The sequence below is a fragment of the Myotis yumanensis genome, unplaced genomic scaffold (genome assembly GCF_028538775.1).
Source record: "Myotis yumanensis isolate MYYU_CA2020_CCGP unplaced genomic scaffold, mMyoYum1.0.hap1 SCAF_3, whole genome shotgun sequence".
Classification (NCBI taxonomy): Eukaryota; Metazoa; Chordata; class Mammalia; order Chiroptera; family Vespertilionidae; genus Myotis; species Myotis yumanensis.
In genome coordinates this window covers 83,239,601-83,256,554 of record NW_027223754.1, presented here as the reverse complement: position 1 = coordinate 83,256,554, position 16,954 = coordinate 83,239,601, and the positions used below count along the sequence as shown (strand labels likewise).

Below are 16,954 nucleotides of genomic sequence, written 5' to 3'. Positions count from 1 at the left end.
GCCACCCGTGCGCGATTTGCAGATGCTACTAGCACTAACCACTGCACAATGAGACTGCTGACTGACCGGCTCACTCAGCTGGTGCATGAATCGCGCACACCTCCCCCGCGCTGCGTTTCCTGTCGCCCAACCAACCGACACCCCCCACTTCTTCTAATGCCACTTCTTCAAAATAGACTCGCCCAGGCCGAAAACCAACTTCTGCACATGGGCCACGAAGTTTCAATTGCACTGTACTGCGTGCCCGCAAGTGGTATTTTGTGGAAGAGTCACACTCAAGGGGCCAAAGAGCCTCATGTGGCTCTCGAGCCGCAGTTTGCCGACCACTGCTCTAACCAACTGAGGTACCTGGTCAGGGCCCCAGAAGCCTCTTGATGCTCCTTTCAGTGTCTCCTCTTCTATCTCCAAAGACAACTACTATCACTCTTTTGCATCTGGCTTAGTTCTCTAAACATTTCTGACATCTAGCCATATGAATATGTGTAATTGTAGGTTGTATATTCTAATTGTCTTATAGGATTATATTGTGTGTCTCTGCTACAAGTTATTTATTCATTCTCTGTTGATGAGAATTTGGGTAGTTTTGGGCTCTTACAAGTAATGTTGCTATCAACATTCTAGTACATGCCTTTGCTGTGCAAACACGTGGATTTCTGTTGGATATACACCTAGAAATGGATTTATGGTCATAGTGTATGCAGTATGCTATGCTTTATTAGATAATGCCAAGTAGTTTTCCAAAGTGAAAATAAAATAAGATTGTACCAATTCAAATACCCACCAGTAGGTATTAAACCTCACCAATACTTGATATTTTTCGTTTATATGTATATACTTTTGAGTTGAAAGATGTACAGAGTGGACTTTCTCATACCAGCCTCTAGGTTCTGTCTAATCTATCTATCTATCTATCTATCTATCTATCTATCTATCTATCTATCATCTATCTATCTAGATTAGACTGGCCTTCTGGCAACATCCTAATTTACTTCATTGATGATAGAGAATGAATCAGATGGATGCATACAGATTTACATATAATCATGGAGAAGAAGCCTATGAGTTCAGTGACTTTGGAGTAGTCAACTGTTTACTCCTGATGTTTATTATCATATACATTTTATAACAAAAATAAAGACAGTAAAAAAATATCATTCACAATCCATAACTGTGGATCATGCATATCACTAATAAATTTTCAGTTCCCTTGTTCACAAACATATCTAAATTTTATATGGTTGTAATCATAATGTATACATAATTTCATATTGTGCTTTTTTAACTGATGTTATATCTATAACTCTGTCTCATATTGTTTCAATATTTCTTTATTATATTTTTAGGTTGTTTCCAAAGTTTTACTCTTCTAGAGAGGTCTGTACAAAATATCTTCACCAACTTACCTTTCCTTTTACTTAAAAAAATAATCTTTTAGTCAAGTCTCTTTCCACCACCATTTATCACCCTTTTGCCCTCTTCCACCACCCCCATCTCCCTTTCCCTCTAGCAATCACCATAGGTTTTTTTTTTGCTTAATCCCTTTACTTTTTTCACCCAGCCCCCCAACCCCCTACCCCCGACAGCTGTCAGCCTGTTCTCTGTATCTATGAATCTGTTTCTATTTTGTTCATCAGTTTATTTTGTTCATTAGATTCCACATATAAGTGAAATCATATGGCATACATGTATGCCTTCCTGTAACTGGCTTATTTCACTTAGCATAATACTCTCCAGGTCCATCCAAGCTGTTGCAAAAAGTAAGATTTCCTTCTTTTTTATGGCCAAGTAGTATTCCATTGTGTAAATGTACCACAACCTTTTTATCCACTCATCTACTGATGGACTTTTGGGCTGCTTCCAAATCTTGGCTATTGTAAATAATGCTACAAGGAATAGAGAGGTGCATATATCTTTCAAATTAGTGTTTTGTGTTTCTTTGGATATATTCCTAGAAGTGGAATCACTGGCTCATAAGACAGTTTTATTTTTAATTTTTTGAGGAAACTCTAAACTGTTTTCCACAGTGCCCTAATTTTGGGGTACTGAATGCACAATGCAGTATGCAAATGATGTGTTATGAAGATATACACTTGAAACCTGTATGCTTTTATTAAAAATGTCACCCCAATAAATTAAATTTAAAAAGGAAAAAAAATAGAAACAAAATTTACCTTGAAGATACACCTTCATCAGTACAAAAATACATATGAACAAGGTACATCACTGTTTGTAATGAAAAAATACTGAGGAAAAACACTCAGAGGTGATTGGTTGCATAAACTACGATACATTCACACAATGACATACCATGCAACTATAAATAAAAACTAAAGAATATGTGAAAAAAACATAAAATAAAAAATTAATCATTTAGTTTAAATTTCTAAGAGTGTGATTACTGAGTAGAAAATTTATGGCTTGTGCTCGCTTTGGCAGCACATATACTAAAATTGGAACGATACAGAGAAGATTAGCATGGCCCCTGCGCAAGGATGACACGCAAATTCGTGAAGCGTTCCATATTTAAAAAGAAAAAGAAAGAAAATTTATGGCTCACTTTTTGGCTCTTAATTTATCATGTATCTTTCTTCCTGAAAGGTTTTCCACCATTTATACCAGTGGAATCCACTTCTTGAAAAACACAAGAGCTTAGATTTACTTACAACAACAAATACTTTGTTAGTTCATGAACAAATAAAATATATAGCACATAATAAAACTAAATTCCTTGCATTTGGAAGATTTAAAAGCTCGTTATTAGTTTTATTTGTACCAAATCTGGAATCCAAGTTTCTACCAGAAGGTCAATAGATAAAAAAATAGTGCTACAACCATACAATGGAATAGTATTTAGCAATTAAAAGGAAGGAATCGTTGACAGATGTGACAACATAGATGAATCACAGTATAATTATGCTGAGTGAAAGAAACCAGTCAAAAAAGATTAGTTACTGTGTGATTCCACCACACATATAAGACTTTATAAAATAAGAACTAATCATAGTGATAGAAAGCAATTCAGTGGTTTTTTGGGGACATGAGGTGGGGGTGGGGAGGAGCAAGAAGGAGGGATTACAAAGGAGCACCTGGAAATTTATTGGGGTGATGGATATATTTACTATCTTGATTGTGGTGATAATTTCATGAGTATATACATATGTTAAAACTTAACATTTACACTGCAAATATGTGCAGTTTATTATATATAATTATACCTCAAGCTGATTCAAAAAGTAAGATGTCTTGCCCAATATTTCCTTGAAGATCAATGAGGAGCATGAGTTGCTATTAATTTATTATTATTATGTATTATTGTCAGTTTAAAGGACACAATTAAACCCATTATACAACATAATAATAGCAAAACAAAGCAACTCATGTCTCTCATTTTTTATCCCCCCAAAACATATGTTCAAGTCCTAACCCCCAATGACTATGAATGTGATCTTATTTGAAAACATGGACTTTGCAAATGTAATCAATTTAAGATGAAGTCATTCTGGAATAGCTTTGGCCCCAAATCAGATTATTGGTGTTTTTATAAGAGAGGAGGATGCACAAACAAGACACATAGAGAGAACTCCATGTGCAGATGGAGGCAGAGTTTGGAGTGATGTCGCTACAAGCCAAAGCACACCAAGGACTGTTGGGAACCACCAGAAGCTAGGAAGAGGCCAGGGAGGATTCTTCCCTAGAGCTTTCAGAGTGGGGATGGGGGTGGACTTGCTGACACCTAGATTTCAGACTTATAGCCTCTAGAACTGTGAGAGAATAAATGTGTTTTTTGAAATTACCAGAAGTGATCATTTGTTACATCAAGCCTTTGGGAACTAATGTTCTTTTATCATTTAGTTTACTGTGATTTTTTTTTAAAGTAGGTAATACCTAGGGAAAAATGCAAGGTAGAAAATTTGTATTAAAAAAAATGGACTCGCTTTTGTTCTCTCCTTGTTTCTGACTGCTGTCCTGAAGCCAATATGTTAACATCACGATTTTATGTTAATATAGAAACATAGTTGTTATCAAAGTGTTATCTGTGGATGCTTGGTGATTCCTGAGATATCCCAATGGGTCTGTGAGGTCAAAATTATCCTAAATTTTGCTTTTCTTTTCACTGTTTTAACATTTGCAGTGAGAGTGCAAAAGCAATGGTAGGTAAAACTGTTGACATCTTAGCAAAAATCAAGGCAGTATCACCAACTGCACTGGTAGCCATTTTATTCTTGAGTACATGTCTTTTTAACAATCTATGTTATGAGATGGGAAGTACAAATACAGTCTTTCTGTTATATACAAAAGTGCAAAAAAAAACTCACAACACCTGTATGGTTGAGTTATGAACTGAACCAGCAGCTTTTCCCATGAATATCATTTTTATTTGATAGACAGGTTATTCAGATTATTCAGACTTGAATAATTGGCAACATGCCTTTTCACGCCCAGAGATCTCTTTCAAAGACAATAATCTTAGAGATTCTGTTTTCTTTACCAAGAATGACATGTCCTGTAAAAGTTTAAGCACAGGTCAGGCTCAGGAAGTCATAGGGATTCGTTTAAGACATGGTAGAAACCAGGCTCGCTTACCTTCCCACTACCTTCCCATTCCACTAAAAAAGACAGATGGCTATCCATATTTCATGCATCCTCTCCTTGAATCAGAGTTAATGCTGCAAAAGAAAGAAATTCCAGGTAGAAAAACTGTCAAGTCAGATATTACACAGCTACTTAATTTTTATTTTGTAATTTTCACAATCTGAGCAACCAAGTAGAATACATAAAGGAGACACTGGAAATGTGGCATAATAAAATTCATTTGATCAGGAATACAGGCATCCATGTTCTTATCTCCAGCTTAGCTTTTATTTTTTATTTTTTTCTCTCTCTTTCAGTTTTAATGTCAACTGTCTTCTGGGTTCAGCACTCACTTTGACAAAAGCTACATTTAGTTGCAAATTGAAACATGGTGCATAGCTGCTATGATTAAGGAATTCAGAATCTTATCAAATATATAGTGCCTTGAGGGCAAAAGGAAATGCTGAGGGAAAAACATTTCAATATTGCAATGTACAGATGAATGCCTGAAGTAAATATTAACTGTTATTTCTGCAAACTTTCCCACTGTTTCATATACTTCATTTCCCCGCATTTGTGAATCTACAACATATTTGGGCAACATTATGGGGTTTCTGCTCATGATGAGTCTTCTCTGCAGGCGCTGGGTCAGTGTTTGCAGCTCAGCTGGCTGGTTCCAGAGTAGAGAGCTCCTCTGATTTGATTCCACCCCAGGCAATGAAGGATTTTCAAGGTTTTCCTCTTAATATTTGGCTTTACTTGATAATCCTAGAGCATGCTGGGAAATCTCAGCAAGAGAAAAAATTTAGTAACAACAGGGAGGCCTGCTTGGAGAGTTGTGGGTAAGTATGACAACTTGTGAGTATAACTACTAATGGCTCTTAAATATTCTGCTTTTCATAAGGTTTTCCTTTTTTTAAAAAAAAGTATGCAGGCTTTGGAGGACAGGGGTTTTTAGAAAATGCAGTCATCCCCAGAAAGACAAATGCATGATTGAGTCATTTTCCAAGAGAGAAGCCTCTAGTCAGTAAGGTATGTAGAGCCATATGGTCTAGTTTGCAATTTAGAATTTCAAAATACAGGAGTTGGCAAAGGGTTACATGGGTTTTGGCCTCACATTTTTATCACCATTTTTCTTTCATATTTGTTGAGCATTGACATAGGGCTTGGCAGATGCAGGATAGACAGCATGCTATCTACCTCTGATCAACATTGGAGAAAGGACTCAATTCAGAAATAAGCTTTGCAGCCCAGAAGGTGGCTAAATCCCAAAAGCTTGAAGGATTTTATTGTGCAAACCAATTTCTCATGTGTTTTCATTTTTATTGTTTCTCCTTTTTTGTTGTTTGTCATTGTTTATATATGATCACTAAGACTGTCTTGGAAATGTTAGCAAAATGCAAGATTCTTATTTGGTCTGGGTGCTCCAAATGTGAACTGGCACCAAAGAGGCAGTGGTGAGGATGGGCCTTTGCACTGTGCACTGGGAGAGAGATTTCACTGACTGGGTAATAAGACTTTGAGGGAGTCTGTACTTAGAAACAGCCTTTCTGAACATGCAGCAAGTATGTGAGGTAGCTGCTCTGGACATGGAGGGAATCCAGCCAGAGGTGATCTGTGTACAACATGTCCCATAGAAGTATAAGAAGGCTTCCTCATGATCTTGTACACATAGGGCTAACGGATGTGACAGCTAGAATGACTTGGGGAGCTCTATCTGCTGGAAATAACTTCACCTTAACTTAACTGAATTCAGTTTACTTTATTAGGTTCTTATTAAGAAAATTGCATGAGGCTTGAATGTAATTAATTCTTGTGATTTAGATAATATTAGCCTCATTTTAAATTTTAGGAAAGAGAATTATGACAGTAAGTGGTTTATCCAAGTTCATACAATTGATTCTTCTTGCCAGGTTATCTTCCTTTTGAAAACAGAGATGACTTTCTGTAACAACAGCAAATCAATCTCTAGCCCTGATTAGTGAGTCTATAGCTTTCTTTTTTTAAAAACATAATTTTTTTCTAGAGTGTTTTTAGGTTCACCACAAAATTGAAAGGATACAGAGATTTGCCACATTCATCCTACCTCTCACACATGCATAGCGTCCTCCATTGTTAACATACCCTCCAGAGTGGTACATTTGTTACAATTGATGAATCTACATTAACACATCATTATCACTCGAAGTCCATAGTTTACACTAGGGTTCACTGTTGGTATGGTACTTTCTATGGGTTTGGACAAATGTATTATGATACAGATCCATTTTTATGGTATCATATAGAGTACTTTCACTGCTCTAAAAATCTTTTGTGCCCTAGCTGGTTTGGCTCACTGGATAGAGCGTTGGCCTGTGGACTGAAGGGTCTCAGGTTCGATTCAGGTCAAGGCCATGTACTTTGGTTGCCGGCACATCCCCAGTAGAGGGTGTGCAAGAGGCAGCTGGTCGATGCTTCTCTCTCATTGATGTTTCTAACTCTCTATCCCTCTCCCTTCCTCTCTGTAAAAAAAAAATCAATAAAATATATATTTAAAAATCTTTTGTGCCCTTCTTATTCATCTCTTCCTACTGCCTTCCCCATTCCACACCTGGCAACCATGATCCGTCTCCATTGTTTTACCTTTTCTAGAATGTCATATAGTTGGAATCATGAGATGTATCCTTTTCAGATTGACTACTTCCGCTTAGTAATAGGCTTTTAAGGCTCACCCATATCTTTCCATGACTTCATTTCTTTTTAGTGTTAAATAATATCCCATTGTCTGGATATATCACAGTTTATTTTTCCATTCACCTACTGAAGAACATCTTGGTTGCTTCCAAGTTTTAGCAGCCTTGAACAAAGCTGCTATAAACATCCACATACAGGTTTTTGGTGGACTTAAGTTTTAAACTCCATTGGGAGCACAGTTGATGGATCTTATGGTGAGACTATGTTTAGTTTTATAAGAAACCGCCAAACTGTCTTCCAAAATGGCTGTACCACTTTGCATTCCCACCAGCAACTAATGAGAGTTTCTGTTACTTCACATTCTCACCAACATTTGGTGTTGTCACTTTAAGATTTTGGCTGCTCTAAAATTTGTTTAGTGATTTCACTGTTGTTTTAATTTTCATTTCTCTGATGACATATGATGTGAAATATCTTTTTGTATGCTTATTTGTCATCTGTATATCTTCTTTGCTGAAGTGTCTATTAAGGTCTTTGCTCATTTTTTAATTGGTTTGTTCATTCTCTTGTTGTTGAGTTTTAAGAATTTTTAAAATAAATTTTGGATAACAGTTCTTTTTGTTGTTGTTAATCCTCACCCAATTCATTGATTTTTAGGGAGAGTGGAAGAGACAAGAAAAGACAGAGAGAAACATCGATGTGTTTAGGGACCAGAACAGAACTCAGGATCCTTTGGTCTGCAGGCCGATGCTCTATCCACTGGGCAAAAACAGCTAGGGCTGGATAACAGTTCTTTATCAGATATGTCTTTTGCAACTATTGTCTCTGTGGCTTGTTTCCTCATTCTGTTGACACAGAGCAGTTTTAAATTATAATTTTATTTCTTTGTTTTTAAGGGATTGATTTTCTAATTCCTTAAGTTGGACTCAGTTTATTTATATTCAGCCTTTCTTTTTCTCTAATAAAATTACTTATGACTACAAATGTTACTTCAAGTACCTCAAATTTTGATAGGTATTATTTTTTTTAATTGTTTTAAATTTTTGATACAGTTTCTTCATTGACTAACGAATTATTTAGAAGTATATTTTAATTTTTTAAATACTTGGACTTTAAAAATGTTTCTATCATTGATTTCTCATTTAATATTAAAATCAGAGAATGTAGATTATGATAGAATTCTTTGTAATTTATTTAGACTTTCCCTATGTGGTCAGTTTTCATAGATAGTTTGTGTACACTTGAACAGAATATTTATTCTCTAGCTATGTTCCATAAACATATGAATATGTTTAGTAATATGTATATGAATGTAGGAATTATTAATTGTATTCTTCAAATATTCTATAGACTTACTGATTCTTTGCTTGCTTCATCTCTAAATTACTGAGTGTCTTAAAATCTACTATGGTTGTTAATTTTCCCCTTTCATTCTATAACTTTTTGTTGTATATATGTGAAGGTATTTTATTGTGTGCAAACAGTTTTATAATTTTTACAGTTATCTGGAGAAATAACTTTTTATTAATATGTATAAGCCCTCTCAATTAATATAATGATTTTCCCCCTAAAAGCTTATTTTTGGTTTGATATTATTTTAACTACACCATATTTTTTGTTTAGTACATGCTTAATGTGTAATTTTTCTATACTTTTAATTTTTCTGTGGATTTTTGTTTTAGATGTTACATTTGTAAATTTTGTTTTAAAAGTGACTATTTAAAAATTATAGTTTAACATTTTTTTTTTATTTTTTAGTTGGGCAATTGAATCCATTTTCATATACTTAGATCTATATTTTTTTGGTCCTTTTTTGTGATTTTTGTTTGACCAAACTCATTTTGTGTAGTAATAAGTTTGAGCTTTTCCCCTTAAGGCAGTGGTTCTCAACCTTGGCTGCACATTAGAATCACCTGGGAATCTTTTTAAAATCCTGATTTCTGGGCTTCATCCTCCAGAAATTCTGTTTCTTTGTTATGGGGTGGGGCCAAAACATTAGTAACAAAGAAACAGAATTTCTGGAGGATGAGGCCCAGAAATCAGGATTTTAAAAAGATTCCCAGGTGATTCTAATGTGCAGCCAAGGTTGAGACCCACTGCCTTAAGGTAACTATAAATTATCAAGGTGTTTTAACTAGAAACCATCTCTGTTTTCAAAATGAAGATAACCTGTCAAGAAGAATCAATTGTATTAAACTGAACACAGTTTATTTTAACCTACACAGTAGGTTATTTTTACCTTCATTTTACATCTGAGGAAACTGAGCCAGATTGGTTGGTTGTCTGGTTTTGGGTCACAGAGCTATTGTGTGGCAAACATTAGATTTGAATCACAATCTTCTGAAATTGGACTCCAAGTCCACTATTCTTTCATGCTTCCATCTTGTCTACAGGATAAAGAGGTTCTATAATCTATGATGGAGTTGGAGATGACAGAAAAGATCAAAGGAGGAAGGGGACTCTTAGGAGGAACAAGAAAGGTGCACTGAGGTCAGAATTTTTATTGCCTTTAAAAGGGAGTTGAATGAACTTTTGAAACTAAACAACTTTTTGCATTGTTTTGTTTCTTTGATGTGATTTACTCATCAGGAAGTGATGTTTGCCACACTTTAAGTGGCATTTAAACACAATAAATTTTTGTATTAGTCATGGTATTTCATCTATGATGAATTGAAAGTTTCACAAAACCATAATTTGGGACAGAAGTGAGTGGTAATTTTGTCAGTTTTCTTGATAAGTAGAGAGATGAGAAGAATATTGTTGAACAAGTCTGACAATGAGAAGACCTAAGCACAAGTCTACATCAATGATTCACAAAAGACTCGTTTGGCAAGAATTTCTTGAGAATTTTCTTAGGGTCACTGAAGCTAGTTTTGGTAATGAGTTTAAAATTTGAGGGGAAGCAATGGCTTGCTTAAATGAAACTTTGAGCATTAATTGTCTAGAGAATGTGTGAGTAAGGGGTAGGGAGGAAATTGCAATTATTTGGGGGGATAGAAGAACCTATAAATTCAAACAGCCTGATTTTTCTTATGGATTCTATGAAATTTCAAGATAATCTTTCCTTCCACCTTAGCTCACTTCAGCAGCTTTCTAGACCCAGTGTTATGTTCCATTGTCCACGATGTAAAACTTTCCCAGTTGTGTGGAGGCTTCTGATAAGAGCTCTGAGCTTGAACATACCCTGAGATTCACATTAAGGTGGCTTCAGTCTCCTAGTTTTTCAAGTGTAGGTGATTAATGTTTCGATAGAGTAAGCTGCAAAATCGGTTTTCAAATTGAAATGTACATATTTTAAAAGTAAAAATCCTTTTAAATTGGCAAAATCTGCAATTCTAGGTCCTAAATGAAAAGGCTGAATTTCACTGTGTTTCACAGGTAATCTAAGTTACCAAAATAGGATGCTGATTGTTGATGTCCCTTCTGTTGTAGGATCACCTCTATTTTATATTAGGACTAGTGTACCAGTGCACAAAATTCGTGTACTGGGGGGGCAGTGTCCCCCAGCCTGGCCTGTGCCCTATCACAGTGCGGGAGCCCCATGATCAATCGCCCCAAAGAGGTAGGCCCCGCCCACCCATCCGGGGCTCCTCGATGGATTGCCCCAAAGAGGTAGGCCAGAGCCTCGGACCCCCAGGCCTCTGTGCCACATGGGGACCCGCCAGACCCACCTCCCCTGTGCCGTGCAGAGTCCCGGGACCCACAGGCCTGGCCGCGCGGAGCTGGGAGGAGGTGGGACTCCCAGGCAGGCTCTGTGCCATGCACACATCATCAAGCCAGCCCCACCAACCTGCACATGCCCACTGTGCACGCAACCATCTTGTGATGGTGTGAGGGCATCACATGTGAAGGCGTGACAACTACTTAGCCTTTTATTAGTAAGGATGGGAAGAGGGTATGGTCTGTGAGATATATCAGTTAAAAGATATTGCTTTTAACTGGTCTTCTATTCTTGTTCTGGCTAATTTATGTACATATTGCCATTGGAATAATTTTTAAGTCAGTTGAATCTTACAGATAAAGTGATAACTTTATAGTTTGTATTAAAAACTATTTCCCAGTCCAATCCCAACCTGTCATTCTGATCTCACCTCCAGTCCTTCATTGCTACCTCCAAACACCCCATTCACACACACAGGAAGTTTTAGCCACACATGGTATCTGCTCGCTCTTCTTTTGCACCTGCTATTGACACTGCATGAAATACTCAGGACTCTGTTTCTAACTTTATGATCTCAAGACCCAGATTAAGTATCATGTTTTCTTTTGAGCCATATGGAACCTACCTCCTATAGCTGCTCCCTCCTCTGGCTCCCAAAGCACATTAGAAATTCATCATTTGATGGAATTTACCAATCATAGCCTTGTATTACATAAGTTCAAAATATTGCAGCAGTGAACACTCACAAGAATAGCTACACAGGGATTAACGTTTCTTTTTCAGTTTACCGTCATTGCTTTTGTCACTTCCAATCTTGCTTCTACTTAGCTCTGGGGTGAAAAGAACAAAGAATAGAATTACTGACGGGGAGCCATAGACTTAAGTAAATAAGGGAGAAGGTAAAGATGACTAGTACTAAGGAGTTCCAGCAAGGAGAACAGGGGTTGTCTATCTGGGCCTGCTGTTCTCAAGTGGCCACCTGTATCCAGGGGATGCACAGAAAGTAGGCGTATGTGAACCAAAGATTCCCAGCATAAAACACAGTGTGCTTAAGTCTAAGAAAAACCAGGATTATATTAAGCATGTGAAAAAACAATAACCTTCCCCAAGTGTTGATATTTCTACAAACCTCACATTAAAAGATTCATTCAGTTTTTACTTAAAATTTGTATAAGTGTAGCAATCTGCTAACCAAAAATTTTTTAAAATATATTTTATTGATTTTTTACAGAGAGGAAGGAAGAGGGATAGAGAATTAGAAACATCAATGAGAGAGAAACATCGATCAGCTGCCTCCTGCACACCTCCTACTGGGGATGTGCCCACAACCAAGGTAAATGCCCTTGACTGGAATCGAACCTGGGACCCTTCAGTCCACAGGCTGATGCTCTATCCACTGAGCCAGACCGGCTAGGGCAAATCAAAATTTTTAAAAGATGAGCTGGTCAAGGCTATAGAGTAGTCTGGTAATAATAGTAACAGCTGCCATTTTTTTCCAATGTCTATTAAATCCCAAGCACCGTGAGGGATGCTTCACAATTATATTTTATTTTTATATATTTCATTTTATTTAATCCGCACCAAACACTGGTAAGAATTTAGAACTGATGCCCAAGCTGCAAAATAACTTGTTCAATGTCACCCAGTTTGTGAGTAGAGTGAAAATTAGAATTCCAGTCTTTCTGCCTCCAGGCACATGCTCATTCTATCATACTAGGTTGCCTCACCCAGTAACTTCTGAGAAATATCATCTGTGAAGAAATAAAGAGGCTCTCAAAAGCTGGACCTGCAAACAAACACCTATAACTCAACAGCAAACAATTCTACTAGTTAAAGAAAATGTATTTCAGAAGTCAATTTGGCATCCCTAAACACAAGCCTACCACACAGAATAACTGCAAACATACTTGAAATAAATGATCCGATGTAGTTATCTCTTGAGGGTTTTCCATCCCTGTCCAGCCCTACAGGAGCCTCTGACATCAGGCCAAGGGCACCATGTGAAAGTTGTGACCTGACACCTGTGCACGACTCTATCCCATATCACACTCTTCTCTCTGTTTCTCTTGACTTCCTGTTTCCTGTCCCTGTGCCTGGTCACAGCATTCCATGTACAACTTTCTTTATTGCATTCTAACACACTTCACTCGCTGCCTTACACAGGGATCTATGCCATCTTGGCATAGACTTGGTGATTCCCCTGACCTCTAGTTGGCAGTGCAGACCCAGATGACCTGGACAGATATGCCTGTAATCTGTTTATCTGAGAGTGATTGGAAGACTTCTTCTATCCAGATTACATTGGCTTATAAAATATTTGAGTTGAATGAATCAGGACCTTTGGTGAGCGGGGCCTTGCAATCTGCACTTGAACCAGCTTTCTCACTGATTCTCATGTGACCAGGGTTTTATAAGTACTGCCCTAATTTTGATGTGATCCCTAGGCAACCCTGTCATTTTTGCTTTCCTCTGCATGACACCCCACATGAGAGGACTCCTGGCCTGACCCAAATACACCATTACTCTGTTCCATTAGTGTGTTTAGCTGCAGGTTGTTTATATTGCTTGGGCCTTTTAGAAAATGATATACTGAGAGTGACCGCCTACCCTTTGCAATCAAAAATGTAATTTTTTTCTTTACTTCAAATATAACCTATGTTTCCCCAAAGCCTCACTTGTTTGTGGGTACAAATAAACCACACCTACCTAATACAAGACCTCAATTCCCTGCAAAATTCTCCCTGAGTATTTCTGAGCGGGTTGGGAGGTGCCTTGCAGGTGCTCTCAACCCCGTGTCTCCACGCTGTGCTGCTGGTCAATATGTGTAGCTTTTGAAGCCATTTAGGCTATGCCTCTGCATGAATCTAAGGCTGGTGGCCTCCCTGTAGACTAGAGATCTCCCTCTGCTCTCATAGCCTCAAACCCTCGGGAAACTAGGAGCGGGGCGGTGCCCCCAGGCATCCTGACCATGATGGAGCCACTCTGTGCTTGGCATAGAGGTGAGGAGGATGCTGTTTGCCTTCACTCTGTGTTGTATTTATTTTTTCCATCTAAGCATCACTTTTACTCTCCTGGGTCCTCAAAGTCCCTTATGAAACCATTTCATTCTATTTTTGAGTGTAGCTCCTCTCTCCAACAACCCAGACAAACACTAGCCTGTATTTCTAGCCCAGACACATCCCTGAATGCCCAGTAGTAAACTGTATACCCTAAACAAAACCTCTGTGAAAAATCTACTCCTTATAGCCCCTCTTACAAGCTCATCACACATCTCAATCATGTCTGAATTAGTGTTAAGTTAGGTTAGGACTCTTCCCGCTACCCAACACGCATGTGCTATGTTTCTGATTCCCACGATTCCAGTTTGAGAGCCACTATAAAGAATACCCTGTGAATAGCTTTAAACAAACTTAGAGTGTAGGATAGGCTGTCAGAGTGAGAGAGCCCAAACCATACTGATCCTGCACAAGTACTTATTTTCCCTTTACAATAGGACAACTGATATTTAATTGGAGGATATGAAAAAAGAGAGAGAACTGAACCACAAGCAGAATTCAGCATTCTAAATGGAACACATTCTTCCCCACCTTCTTGTTCTTTTACCATACAGTGCCAGCTGTCACCAAAAACTGTTTCTAAACCAATTACCTTTTCCTTATCAGAAGGGAGGATAAAATCTTAACAAAGGAACAGATGAGTGCATTGCCATCGGTTCTCATGATTCCATAACTGCTTTAGAAAGGAAGTTGCATCTTTGCAGAATTATTATCAATCAGCCTTTATTGCTTCAGCTTTCTTTATTGCATTCTAACACACAAAGTAATGAAAACATATAATAAAGAGAATAAAACACGCAATGCATCACTGTGCAGATATTGCAATCATAGCAAATCCAATGTAAATGCCCTATGGGGAATACTTGAGCCTTCCAATACATTGCTAATAGTTTGCATGATACTACATCACATTATTTATCTACTAAACCTGTCATGCTCTGCTAAATATCATGCCAACACCAACCCCAAATAGCACTGCTTCTTCCCATCCTCCAAACGGAAGGCATATTTCTTTGCTGTCACTAGTTTTAATGTTTTCAAAGAGTCGCTCCAGCTCCTGAATAATTAATGCATAACGATTGCTAAGCTACGGGTAGTTTACTATTCTAGCCCCTCTGGTCTTTGCAATGTTGCTTGCTTTAATATGCACTTCGAATTGGAACCAAGAGGTAGTAAAAGTCATTAAGACAGCATGAAGCTCAGTCAATAATGATTTACAGAGTTTAAAAGCATCTCGAATTTTTCATTCTTGGCTCTCAAGCCCCATCTGCTGCTCATTTCTGACTTGGTCTCCCTTTTGCCAATGCTTCTCTGATGACAGGGTTTCCACTTACTTAAAAGTGTCAACACTCAAGAGTTCAGATTAAGTATACACTTCCTCTGCAGTATTTCCAACTCTGGAAGAACATTGGCAATGACTAAATACATTTGGAATATTTTTTGTCAAATATACACGTCAAGCAGCTTCACGATCTCACACAGTATGGGTACTTATAGTAAATTTTAAATAATAATAGTTACAAGGGTGATTTACCCTAAGGACCATAGAAGGGACTTAAAAAGCTAGCTGAGAGGGCTTTAGAGAGAAGGAACAGGAACTTTCTCATGTTGAGGATGCAGAGTAAGAACATGAAGACTGGTGCTGCTATGTGCTGTTTGTGGTTTCTGCTCAATGAGATTCCTACAGATCAACTCAGACTTTAATGATCCCCATGTGCTATAAGCTGTTCCATCTCAAATGGCAGAGATGGGTTATTTTAGTGCCCTTGCCTGTGACCTGGAATGATCAAGTGCTCCAGAAATATCTAATGAGAAGACATGCTATGGCAGGGTAAATTCCCCTTGGGTGGGCATCAGAAACGAACTGATGCTTTGTTGCTTCTAGAAGGCCAATGACTCAAACTTTATTCTCCTGTTGTTTGGTCTGGGGATGAACATACATTATGCAATAGAAAATTGGTCAAAATATGTATGGGATGGTGGTAAATAAAATAATATGTTGTAAACACCATGCCATGTTAACCAAATTAACCATTTACAGCTTAATTGCTCAGTATCTTCTCTTGTAGAATATTATGTCTTTCCCTTCCTTTGGGAGTCCCTCAAATGTCCCCACTAAATAAAAAAATTAGAAATAAATATATGAAGGCCTTGAATCTAGTTCAAAAGATTGAAAAAAGATCTGAATTTGCTTATGGTAGAAGATATTGTTAATTCTTTAAGGTGGTTCAGAAAAGTGAACCCTGGTGACCTATATGTTAGCATAAGACTGAAAGGTCAAACTTTCTATTTCCTCTTCACCCAGCAGACCAAACCTTATGTACTGTAATTGGTGCTTTGCCCTTTCCAGCTCTTTAAACTGTTGCTAGATCTGGCATTGGGTTAAATGAATGAGACCCCTGTCATTGGTAGAGTAAATGGAAGTGAGACTAAATGTGTGCATTGCTCCATAACTGCGATTGGTTTGCTAATGAATCATTTGTCAGAGAAGGACGAGGTGGAAGAGAAATATCTGCAGAATGACCTAAGAAGCCCCCACAGTATGCTTGTAATTAAATAACAGTCTGAATATCAAAATCCCTGAGTACTTTGGAGAAACAAGACACGGACTACAAATCAGCATCACTTTTTATGACAGATTCAAGAACCCCATTGAGTCAGACTCCTCCACAGATTACAATGTGCAGTTCGACCACTGGATGCATTGTTGGTCTAATGGTTGGTTGCTGATTGCTATAATACAAGAGTTGGGGTGAAGGTATTCAGGGAATCTCAGGGGAGGACACAAAATGCTTTGGTTCTGCCCTAGGGACTCTCCTTACCCCATTGCTCTACCCCTCCAGGTGGCAGGGCCTCACTCTCTTTCCAGTTGTTTGTGGTTACTTTTCCTTGTGACTCAAGCCATTGAAGGGGTGTGTGTGTGTGTGTGTGTGTGTGTGTGTATGGGGTGGGGGTGGGGGAAGTTACTACCCATATCAGGTGGTTTGAATGG

At 37.9% G+C, this 16,954-nt stretch overlaps 1 non-coding gene across 1 annotated transcript; it reads left to right on the top strand.

The window, feature by feature from the left end:
- Positions 1 to 2,420: 2,420 nt before the first annotated feature.
- Positions 2,421 to 2,527, top strand: LOC139007726 (U6 spliceosomal RNA). Its single transcript, XR_011470891.1, has one exon. It is a non-coding gene; the product is annotated as a U6 spliceosomal RNA (small nuclear RNA).
- Positions 2,528 to 16,954: the final 14,427 nt, after the last annotated feature.